This window comes from Sus scrofa, chromosome 9 (genome assembly GCF_000003025.6).
Source record: "Sus scrofa isolate TJ Tabasco breed Duroc chromosome 9, Sscrofa11.1, whole genome shotgun sequence".
Lineage (NCBI taxonomy): Eukaryota > Metazoa > Chordata > Mammalia > Artiodactyla > Suidae > Sus > Sus scrofa.
Genome location: NC_010451.4, coordinates 112,704,473 through 112,716,586, shown reverse-complemented (window position 1 = coordinate 112,716,586; position 12,114 = coordinate 112,704,473). Strand labels below are relative to the sequence as shown.

The window sequence follows — 12,114 nt, the reverse complement described above, 5'->3', positions numbered from 1 at the left end:
AGTCTTTTTTGATGATTTAAACTCATTGCTGCTTCTCTACTAATGTTTTTAGTAATTGACACACAAGTAGACCAAGGTTCTTACCAAATGTTATGAAAAATATATGAATAAGTAAAAGAAGCAATCGGGAAAATAAATTCTAAAATTTTTTAAGAACATAAAATGTTAAGAGAAGTTAAACAAATGAAAGTATGATATTAACTCATATTCTCAGAGACACAGCAGAATTGATAATAAGAAAGTTCAACATTAAAGATAAACTTTTAAATTTCAGATAAAATGGAGTCCATTTAAAATAAACGCTAAAACCAAATCTTAAAAACATTAGTAGAGAAGCAGTAAAAAATTTAAGCAAAATGATAAAAAGCAATGAGATGGAAATCTTAAACTGTTATTTGAGATGGAACTGGGGATAAGGAAGAATTAAGAGCTAAAACTATGAAAGTGAAAAAACAAAAAGTTAAAAGAGGAAAATGACTGCAAGAATATTTAAAGTGAAGTAGAAAATAAATCATTTGAACACATCACCACCAGAATTCAAATTGGAGTAGTTCTTTAAGGATTTGTAAAATGATCAACCTTTACAAAATTTCAGAGTGTAGTAACAGAAGGACAGTTTGCTCATAGATGCTGTGCGCCATTAGGCTGTGAATATCAGGTCACTGATGTCACGGCCCTCACCTCAGTCTGTGCAGACAGGGAGGTGGGATCTGCATCCCAGAGAGAAGAGCAGGGACATTCTGGAGTCTTTCCAGAAAGGCTGAATTTGTCATAACTATTGATTGATTTTCTATTTTGTGGGCCATTAAATACTCATTTACCACTGATATTATTTTATGTTTTATGTTCTATATATGCACCCTATTTTTTAGTTCTTACAATGGATAGAAAAAAATAACATAATGAACATGCCTAAAATGATTTTGTTCTCACTTATAGCTCTTTTTTTTTTAAGTTATTGTCCTTTTGGAGTTGATCTCTAAACTCCAGAGGTATCATTAATACAGAAGTCAATTCCAGATATCATGGGTTAAAGGTTTTCAATGGAGTTTGAAGGGTTTGAAGATGAGAGACAGATTAAGAGAGCCACAGTGAGAGAGAGACAGAGACAGAGGCCTCTGAGATGTGCAAAGAGCAAAAATCGAGGAGATGAACCAGGAAGGAAAGGGAGAACAGTAACATCCCTGGAAACAGTGTTGGGCCAAGATTTTATGAGCAAATTCCTTTGGAGCATCTGACATCCACACGCTGAGATATTTGTTAAAGCAGAAAGAACAGAGGCCCTATAGCGATTTTATGTCTTTGCTTTCTTATTCTTTGTTTTGTTCTTAAAGGCTCCTGGCTCTTAGCAGCATTTATTGGTAAAGCTAGGGACTGAGATTTGAGGGGAAGAGGGGGGAGAGGGAGGGAAAGAAGTGGTCCTGGTTTCTCAATGCAAACAAACAAATAGATGCATTTTCTTATGGGAATCAGGATTTTTCAGTTGCTTTGCAGAATTTGTTGTTGAGAAGTTGACAAAAATCTAAATAGTGTGCCTAGAGAAATTTAAAAAAAAGCATCACCAAATTTTTTTTTTCCTGAAAACAGTGAATAGGGAAAAAAAACTATGTCACTATGTCATTAGGAGAGTTCTATGTAACAGGAAATTAGTAGCAGGCAAACCAGGAAAATTATTTAAATATGGCTCTATTGTATAGTGCTGTCTATTTCAGAGAACTTACATTTTCTCAATTAACCAAACAAAACTGAAAATCTGTGCAGCTGCTGTCTGGCAGCTCTGATCTCTCCTTTCTGTAAGCTCCTCTGTCTCCTTGCGTGTATTCCATCCTCCTCCATCCTGTGTTAGGGCACCCAGAACCCTCCAGATCTCAGTCCTTTGCACTCCTGCTCCCCAACCACCCCCCCACCCCAGGGGATTCATTTTCAGTAGCTATTTTTCTTTTTCTCCGAGGGAGTTAAAAAATGACTGCCTCAGCTCTGTATTTTAAGACGTGATTTGTAAATCCAGCATTTGTTCCTGTTAAAGAGCTTTCACTCACCTATGAGCAGTTAAGCAAAGAGAACTTTAGAAAGTTGAGAGCACCTAAAACCACACCTCAAAGTTCGTATTGTCAATGATGATGGGTGGCAATGGGATTTTATTAAGAATGAAACAAATGAGAAAATATCAGAGGATATTATATAAATATCTATAAAGAATAATGCCATGTACATATTATATATATATGTGTGTGTGTACATGTGTGTGGATGCATGCATATGTATTTGTCATCATGTATGTATATATGATGACAAACAAGTCAGTCTTCCTCTTGGTGGTTTTACAGAGGGTGAAGTTTATCAAGTTATTTGGTTTCTTGGGGTCATAGAAATCTATCATGCTGGTCTGCAGAGAGAAGAGGTTTTGTTGAAGAACTGTCCAGCTTTCATTTGGTGCCAGTTTTTGAGCAGTGTGTTCAATGCCAGCATACACTCCTCTGAATTAAACTGCTGAATGCATTCTCAAGTTTGAAATTTGTCTTAAATGTCACAGTAGCAAAGTGGTACTTGGAGGGCAGCACTCCTGAAGCACTTAACGCTGAGGAAACAGATTTCTGGTCCTTGCTGTATAACATAAGAAGCTCTAGGCTCTATCGAATTCTTCACCATGGCCTTTCCAATGGCTTCCAGACTCCCTGTCCTCCCCCTGGTGGCTGATAGATGCCACCAGCCCCCTGTCTGCACTGCTTTGGGGACATAAAAAGAGCAGCTACAACACTGTTTATAGAACAGGACAAACAGTGTGGAGTGCCTGTGAAAATATGTTAAAAATATTCAATCTGCAGGTAAAAAAACTATGGAAATGGAATTAAGAGAACTTTATCATAAGGGCCTATCTTTGCTACATGGTTGTTTACATGAACTATCTCTTCCTGGGATATATTTGCTCAGTTATGCTCCCCTCCATCACCCCATGCACACATTAACTCAGCTTCTTATTACATCAATAAATTAGTGAATTGGGTTTTTATTTAAGGCTTATTGTAGGGCCAGTACCATGGTAGGGACTGGAAGCGTTTGAGAAAGTGAAATGATCTGTTTCCTTGGCAAGGAAATTACAAGCCTGTTGGGGGAAGAAAGAGTCATTAAAGATCTTATTTTGCCTATCAGCCTCTGGCAACTCTGACAACGGAGCTGCTCATGACTCTTATTTAAGTACTCTTTACCACGCACAAAGAGGGATAGGAAAAGACTGGGAAGAGGTATCTAGTTGTCCTCTGTATCTGCAGGTTCCACGTCTTTGGGTTCAACCAAATGTAGATCAAAAACATTTGTAAAAAAATACCAGAAATTTTCAAAAAGTAAAATTTGAATTGTTTGTGATTCAGAGGCTATTGACAGAGTATTTACATTAGGTATTTAAAGTTTATGGGAAATGTGCCATAGGTTATATGCAAATATCATGTCATTGTATTTAAGGAACTTGAATGTCTGCAAATTTTGGTATCCTTGGTGAGGGGGTGGGGAATGTATATGGAATCAATCCTCAGCAGATATGAAGGAAGCTGTGTACATGAATTTTCCAGGGCCTGTGATTATTTGAGGTGAAGATTAAAGGAAGAGCTGTGACTGGTTTCCTCTCAAAGGTAACTTTGCCCTCTTTGCCTACTAGGACCTGGGTCTCTTCCCCATCACGGTGGAAAGAAATGCTGGGGACGAAACCTCCTCTTATTTGCATGCTTGGGATTCTTGACAAGTGTTGTTGCAATTTCTGATCATTATTCTACGTGGATCCTTCATAAAGGCCACATTTTAGTTTTCATCAATTCTGTATTTCTACCTGGTGCTTCAGCCTTCACTGGCTGTAAGCAGAGGTCTTCGAACTGTAGTTTGTAGATTCCTGGAGGTCTCTGGCCCTCTTTTAAGTGCTCCCAAGGTCCAAACTATTTTTATAATAATATAAAATGACATTTTCCCTTTTACTCTGTTGATATTTGCACCAGTGATGCAGAAATCAATGGTTGGCAGTGCTGCTGGTGCCTTGGCATAGATCAAAGCAGTGGACCCACCTTGTTCTTCCCTTGTCTGCCTTATCTTCTTCCCCACTATGCACTTAGAGTAGAAAAAAAAAAAAGTTTAAGAATGTCCTGATGAAATAGCAAGAGTGTTCAGCTTTGATGTTGTAAAACAGTGTCACTCTTTCTACTAGGTTTTGAAAATAGTTATTTTCCATAAGATGTTATTTGTGTTAATATTTAATGAGTACTTTCCATATTCTGTATGGTTAAATGGAAGTAAGTATGCATGAAGTACTTCTGCCCTATATCAAAGTATGAAGATGGTCTCTTCAAAAAGTGCTGTGACGTTGAGTTACTCTAGTCACTTGTTCATAGAATATCACTTTTGCTTGAAAGAACAAATGATAGACATACTATGGTGAATCAGACGTGGGGACTGTGCAGGCATTTTCTCGAAAAAGAATGAGGCAAACCTGTCACTTTAAGGAAAACAAATTTGTTGCCAATGACAATGACAAATTTGTTGACAGAATTTGCTGCCAAAGACAAAATTCAAGTCTTCATGCAACCATTAGAGTTCTGGAAAACCTTTAACTGCACTGGGACAGTTCTCAATAGTTAAAGACTTTTCTGAGAAGATGAGTGGTGAGAGGAATGAATGTGATTTTTGTAATACTGTATGATGAAATGTGTCCATATTTGGAAAATATTCTAAAAGCAACGATGGGTAGAAAGATCCATTGGAAGTACAACAGAGACAAATGGACTTTTAAGTAAGAAGAGTGCATTGATATGGTTTCAGATTTCAAATTGCAACTAACATTTTAAACTCTTAAACTATCACTTATCTATTGAATTATTTAAAAAAATAAATAAAAAGTCACTACTGGTGGAATTTTGGTGTACTATCAAAGGACAGACACCACAGTTATCTGAAAAGGGACATAAAATATTTCTGCCTTTCCCAAATATCTCTGTGAAGCAGGATTTTCTTTAACCAGTTCCACTAAAATAACCCATTGCAACCAATTGAATACAGAATATATGGTATATATCAGGGTCTTCTTGTTGGTCCTTTCTCCCTTAATGGCCGTAACATATAGGTCTGGGTTTGGCCAGATTCTAGGTATATACATTCCAGTTATACACTGGGAGACTGGGGGAAAAACTGCAGCACGGATCTATGGATCAACTGACCCACTGTGATACCTTTATGGGCCAGGGTTTCATTTATCTTCTGGCCTCCATAAGGCTTACCCTAATGGGCAACGTGATGGCCTTTGCAACTCCCAGGTATCACTGTCAGATCAGACATTGCAGCCAATAACCCTCAAAATGTTCAAGTATTCTCTTTCTCAGTTACTCTGGAGACAACTGAAGACCACTTTGGGGGAAAGATTGGGGCAATATTGACATTATATGCTTTTTATACTTGTAGGCACATTATAGGTTCCTTCCTCAAAGGAACATTATTTCATTAATTAATGGGTTCTAGGTCTGTGAACTTGCTCTGATTTGGTAACAGGATGAAATATCACAACTGTCCAGGGTAGTAGCTTGCATTAACGTTCTGCTAAATAACTCTCATTTTTTTCCTAAATGAGACAAATAATTGTTTATATATGTGTGTGTGTATGTGTGTGTGTATATATATATGTATTTTTTTTTCAGGGCCACACTTGTGGCATATGGAAGTTCCCAGGCTGCAGCTGCTGGCCTATGCCACAGCCACAGCAAACCCAGATCCAAGCCACACCTTCCACCTACACTGTAGCTTACAGCACTGATGGCCTATGCCACAGCTGCAGCAAGCCCAGATCCAAGCCACATCTGCCACCTACACTGAGCAAGGCCAGGGATTAAACCTGCATCCTCACGGAGACAACATCATGTCCTTAACCTGCTGAGCCACAATGGGAACTCTGGTTATCTTCAATTCCTCAAACACCATGGTCTATTATCTTTGGTCATAGATCTTTGTGGATCACGGAGTCCTGGCTGCCAAGCAAGTCTTATTGTCTCTTACAGTAACTACACATATCTTTTCCTTTGTCTGGTGTCTGCCATGCCAGAATCCTCTTATTCCTGCTGATACAAGAGATCTTGTTCGAGGTAGGGCAGCCATCATCAAACCATCAAAACAGACAAGCCATCTGTATCTGTGCATCCTTCATTGTGTTAGTGAAGGTTTGTTCTCTGGGCCTCCTGGCAAGTGTGGTCAGATGGGCAGTTTCTCCAGTCTTGTGTGATAAATCCATTCTAACATTCTTATACTCTTGAGTTTTTCATTGTTAACTCTATGGCAGTTCTGGCCTTTCTACCTTTGTTGTAGGCCAATGTTGTATCCTAACTTCAAGCAGCCACCTCAGAAATATATTCAGGCTGGCACTGTGTCCTTGTCAAGACATCAAACTCTGAATCAAAAGGGAATCTTCCTATATCAGTATGTTATTATCTATCCAGCTTTTGGTCCCTCCTAGTCTGATATCCTCCAGAGCCACTGCCGCCTTGTTCCTCATATGTGCTACCATGCATATTTAGGCATATCTTTTTTTTTTTAATATTGTGTCTGTACCTGTGACATATAAAAGTTCCCAGGCCAGGAATCAAATCTAAGCTGCAGCTGTGACCTACACTGCCGTTGTGGCAAAGCTAGATATTTTGACCTGCTGTACCAGACTGGGGATTGAACCCATGCCTCCACAGTGACCTCAGTGCTGCAGTAAGATTCTTAACCCACTGCGCCACAGCAGGAACTCAAGCCATATCTTATAATTAAAGCTATGTCTGCTATTTTCTCTTAGAGAAAGCACCGTATTTCCCTATGCAGACTGTACCATGACCCAACCACCATTACTGCTCTGGAGGCAATGAGGGTTCCATGTGGATAGTTCCTGAGAAGGACAAGCATCATGTAGCAAGACATCTGCCTCAGGTAGTTTCAGGGTGTCCAGACAAGGCACACATCCTCTTTTAGCAACAGGGAGACAGTTAATTCTGTTGGCCTGAATGGTTCCAAAGTATCCTGGGGATTCACAAATCCTAAATTCATCTACCCAAAGCCCTCACCTCAGGTACCCACAACTTTTCTATCAGCTGTTGAGCTTATACCTGGAGTATCTTTTTCAGCCCTGTTACTTTTATTATTATCTTTATTATTATGTCCTGGACATGATTTTCAGGATAGTCTGCCTCATGAGTTGACAGAACAGAGTTTTTTTTTTTAAAACTGCCATTAAATTTTCTGACCTTCATAGTATGCCTTCAGTTTTAAGTACACTGAGCCTGTCCTTTTTTTTTCCCCTATGATTTCTGAAGCTGTTAACAAAGGCAGCCAACATCACACCCTTAGAATGACCTTTGCCTCATATTGTGCATTGCTACAGCTGCTGCATCCACCTTTCACCCATGCCTCATCCCAAATAACCACCTGGAAGAATCTTCATGCTTAGTACTGGCTACTACATTCCAGGGGTTGTAATTCACCACCCGAATTACTACCATCTGACCAGGTCAGGAATTTCTTCTCAAGAGCCTGCTTTCAAAAGCCAGTTTTGATGTGAATTTTCTTAGGGTTGATGTCAGAAAGCTTAAAACAAGACAAGGGCTTGAAGACAGGTAGCTTGTTTTGTGGGAAGTGTTTTCAGGGAACTGGATCAGGAGACTGGGAATAGTAGCCAGAGATGCAGGGAAAGCCCATACAGGGTACATTTGGCCTGCGTTCCTGGGATCTTCCAAGAACTGAGTATGATGGTCCTCAAGGTTATTCACTTGAGGACTAGCACCCAGAATCAGTTATGCACAACCACCCCCAAGGATGTGAACTTGTTCCACTCCTGGACTCATTCATACAGACTCCTCAAGTAGCAGGTTCCAGATTCTGAGGTACAGTAGGACTACAGGGCAGTTGAAGACAAAATGCCATCCAATTACCTGTCTTAAAAAAGGTAGCAGTATTGATGGCTGGAGCACACATGGAATGAGAGGATGGAAGATGGGGCATCATGGGTGTTCCATACATGGTCTCAGCTTTAATGATCTTCATTTTTTTCCCCATTTCCATCTCTTGTGACCGTGGCCATGATCTATACATTGCCTTCACCTCTAACTGCCTTACTCTGAAATGTTTAGTTCTCATTTTTTTACTCTCTGATTATTGCAAAGTATTTTAAACTAATATTTCACAGTATAATGCCTCTTGGTAATAAAAAGAGAGGTAATAAAACATGAAGATAATACAAGCTGGCATCAGGGGCTTTCAAGGAAATACATTTAGAGATCCTTTATGTTATTATTTCCAAAGTTAAATTTTAGTGAGACTGACTTTATTCATCAGATTTTAATTTTGAACCTAATATAGGCCAGACACATGAGAACAAATATAATAAAAAAGTTCGAAGTATTGAATATACAGGGTAAAGCATGTATGTAGGCATACAAATACATCATTTCAGAAGAGTGTGAGAATTTCTAGTAGATAAATATGCACAATGCTGTGGGATTAGAGAGGAAGGAGAAATCAGTATTGGTTAAAAAGGTAGAAAGAAGGTTTCATGAAGGAGTTAAACTTTGAGGTGGCTTTGAAAGCATGAGCTGAGCTTGGGTAGAGGGAGAAGTAACAAGGACATTTGCAAAGCACAGAAGCAAAGAGAAGTATGTTGTGTTCACCACGTGGGGACAGAAGCAGTGGTGAAAGGTAGTGGTGTCTATGAGGGTGGAAATAAGAAATTTAAAACAACAAATACAGTATGAAAGGTTAGAAATGTGTCGTGACAGATCTTATATAGGGTATTAGGCAGTTCTTCTATTGTCAGGAAGTGACAGATTTAATTTTAGCTTTGTGATAGAGAGGAAGATAAATTGGAAAAGAGGATTGAAGCTAGGAGATTGGTTAGAAAATTATAATAATATGCCAAGTAAGAGAAGATAGATGAATTGTGGCAGGGGTAGCAGGAAGGCAAAATGATAGATGGAATCCTGAGCAATGTATAAATGAGAAGCAACAGAATTTTCTTCATTAATTGACTGATTCTCCTGGCTCCATTTATAAGGTCTCTTGTCCTAACGTGTCTCAATCTCAATAACTCTACTTAAGTATGAAAGAAAGAAGAGTCAAAACTTCTGTTTGGGTGACTGCTCGGTAGTACCATTAACTAAGTTGAAGATACTAGAGAGAAATTCGTATGTGGCTGTGAAGGAAAAAAAATGAGTCATTTTTGACAAGTGTTGAGGTACCAACAAGGCAACCCATAAGATGATGCCCAATAAGGGGCTGTATGTTTTTTTTTCTAGAAAAGCTCATTTACTTCCATTATTTCAGTTACCAACTGTATGATTAAGATCACTGTATTTATATGTCTAGGACAAACTCCCTTTGGAATTCAAAATAGTGTCTTACGAGCATCTCAGACCCCTCCTATCCCAAACTAAACCTATTTTCCCCTAAATCCTCTCTTCATCTAGTGTTATTTATATTAGAAAATGGCATTGCCATTCAAAAGTTTATTAATTTTTATAAGTTTATTCAAGAAATATGCACTAGTGTGTGCCAGGCACTGTTTTAGCATGCTGAAAAGCAGTGATTAAAAGCAAGTCTGACATGCACCCGCATGTTCATTGCAGCACTATTCACAATAGCCAGGACATGGAAACAATCCAAATGTCCATCGACAGATGATTGGATTCAGAAGAGGTGGTATATATACACAATGGAATACTACTCAGCCATAAAAAGAATGACATAATGCCATTTGCAGCAACATGGATGGAACTAGAGAATCTCATCCTGAGTGAAATGAGCCAGAAAGACAAAGACAAATACCATATGATATCACTTATAACTGGAATCTAATATCCAGCACAAATGAACATCTCCTCAGAAAAGAAAATCATGGACTTGGAGAAGAGACTTGTGGCTGCCTGATGGGAGGGGGAGGGAGTGGGAGGGATCGGGAGCTTGAGCTTATCAGACACAACTTAGAATAGATTTACAAGGAGATCCTGCTGAATAGCATTGAGAACTTTGTCTAGATACTCATGTTGCAACAGAAGAAAGAGTGGGGGAAAAACTGTAATTGTAATGTATACATGTAAGGATAACCTGACCCCCTTGCTGTACAGTGGGAAAAAAAAAAAAGCAAGTCTGGGGAGTTTCCATTATGGCTCAGTGGTCAGCGAACCAGACTGGCATCCATGAGGTTGTGGGTTCGATCCCTGGCCTTGTTCAGTGGATTAAGGATCTGGTGTTGCCGTGAGCTATGGTGTAGGTCACAGACATGGCTTGGATCCTGCATTGCTGTGGCTGTGGTGTAGGCTGGCAGCTGCAGCTCCAATTGGAACCCTAGCCTGGGAACCTCCATATGCTGTGGGTGTGGACCTAAAAAGACAAAATAAAAAATAAATAAAAGCAAGTCTGTTCTCTAGTAAATGCAAACTATTGCATTTAGAATGGATAAGAAATGAGGTCCTACTGTAAAGCACAGGGAACTACATCCAGTTTCTTGGGATAGGACATTGTGGACAGTAATATAAGAAAGGGAATGTAAACATACATGTATGTATATGTATTTGACTAGGTTACTTTTTTGTACAGCAGAAATTGGCACATTGTAAATCAAGCCTACTTTAATAAAAAATTAACAATAAATTTTTTAAGAAAGCAAGTCTATTCTCATTTGCAAAAGAAACCCCCTCACAAAGGAATAATTTAATTGATAACAGCTGTTAAGAAAAATAAAGCCAACTTAGAAAGAGTGAGAGCATTTTAAACGTAATGATCAGGAAAAGTTGCTCTGATGGGATAAAATTTAAGCAGAACTCTGGAGAAAGGTGAAGGAAGGGTTTGTCTGTGGCTTTCCTATGGCTGCATAACAAACTACCATAACTTAGTAGCTTCAAAAAACAGAAATATATTATCTTACAGTTCTGGAGGTCAGAAGTCCAAGGTGGCTCTTACAGGGCTAAAGTCAAGGTGCAGGTATAACTGCATTCCTTCTGGAGGCTGAGGGAAAAATTGTTCCTTGCCTTTTTCACTTTTCCTCTTTAGTTACATTGCTTGGCTTGGCTTTTCTTCTCTCCATCGGAACGTCTCCTACGTTCCCCTTATAAGGACTCATGAGTATACTGGATCCACCTGAATAATCCATGGTACTCTCCCCACCTAAAGATCCTTAATTTAATCACATGTGCAAACTAGCTTTTGCCGTGTCAGGTATTCACAGGTGTGGAGGATGAGAATGTGGATATTTCTGTGAGGGGTGATTATTCTATCTATTGTACATGCTAATATGCATTCTAGGCAGTGGGAAGATATATGTTAAAGCTTTGAGATAAGAGCATGCCTGGGGCTTTTGCTAGGAACCTGGGTGCCTTACATCCAATCAATCATTGAATCTTGCCAAGGAAAACATGTAAACATTTCTTATTTATAGATATTTCTCTCCATCTTCACTTCCAGAACCTCTGATGAAAATACAGCAATATTTTATGTGGACTGATATAAGCATCTATGAACCCACCTCCTGAATCAGTTCTTGACTCTTATAATCTGTTCCCGTCAAAGAATTAGGGATCTTTTCAAAATGCAAATCGAATCATGTCAACTGAGCTAGAGGTAGAATTGGAGCTGCAGGTTGATGGCCTATGCCACAGCTACAACAATGCGGGATATTTAACCCATTGAGCGAGGCCAAGGATCAAACTTGCATCCTTGTGGACACTATTTTGGGTTCTTAACCTCCTGAGCAGGAATGGGGAACTTCCTCCACTGAAAGTTCTTATTTAAATTTTGAATTGTTCCTAATTGACCATCTATATGCAATTTTTTGAATGTTTTTCTAAAAACCACTCAATAACTTGAAGGTGCATCCAAAAAAGAAAAAATCTACTGCATAAATAAGAACAGAAGTATCACTGGAGCCACTGAAGCCTCTGTCAGCCTGCATGTATGGAGAGCACTAGAGGATGATATGAATGACTAAAAAAGAAGACTGAGAAGCTGAGGACACAGACTAAGAACAGTCAAAATCACCCCAGAAAAAGGCCAACATTAAGTGTTCAAATATTAGGCATAGCTTTGACTACAGAGAAGGGTTGTAGAAGTGTAGACCTGAAGAAT

The 12,114-nt window shown here is 39.0% G+C and overlaps 1 long non-coding RNA gene across 1 annotated transcript in view; it reads right to left on the bottom strand.

Moving 5' to 3' along the window:
- LOC110262302 overlaps nucleotides 1-11,056 on the bottom strand; it is a 100,490-nt gene extending 89,434 nt beyond the window's left edge. Inside the window, exon 1 of the long non-coding RNA XR_002347123.1 lies at nucleotides 10,919-11,056. This is a non-coding gene — a long non-coding RNA (uncharacterized LOC110262302). The remainder of the gene's footprint in view (nucleotides 1-10,918) is intronic.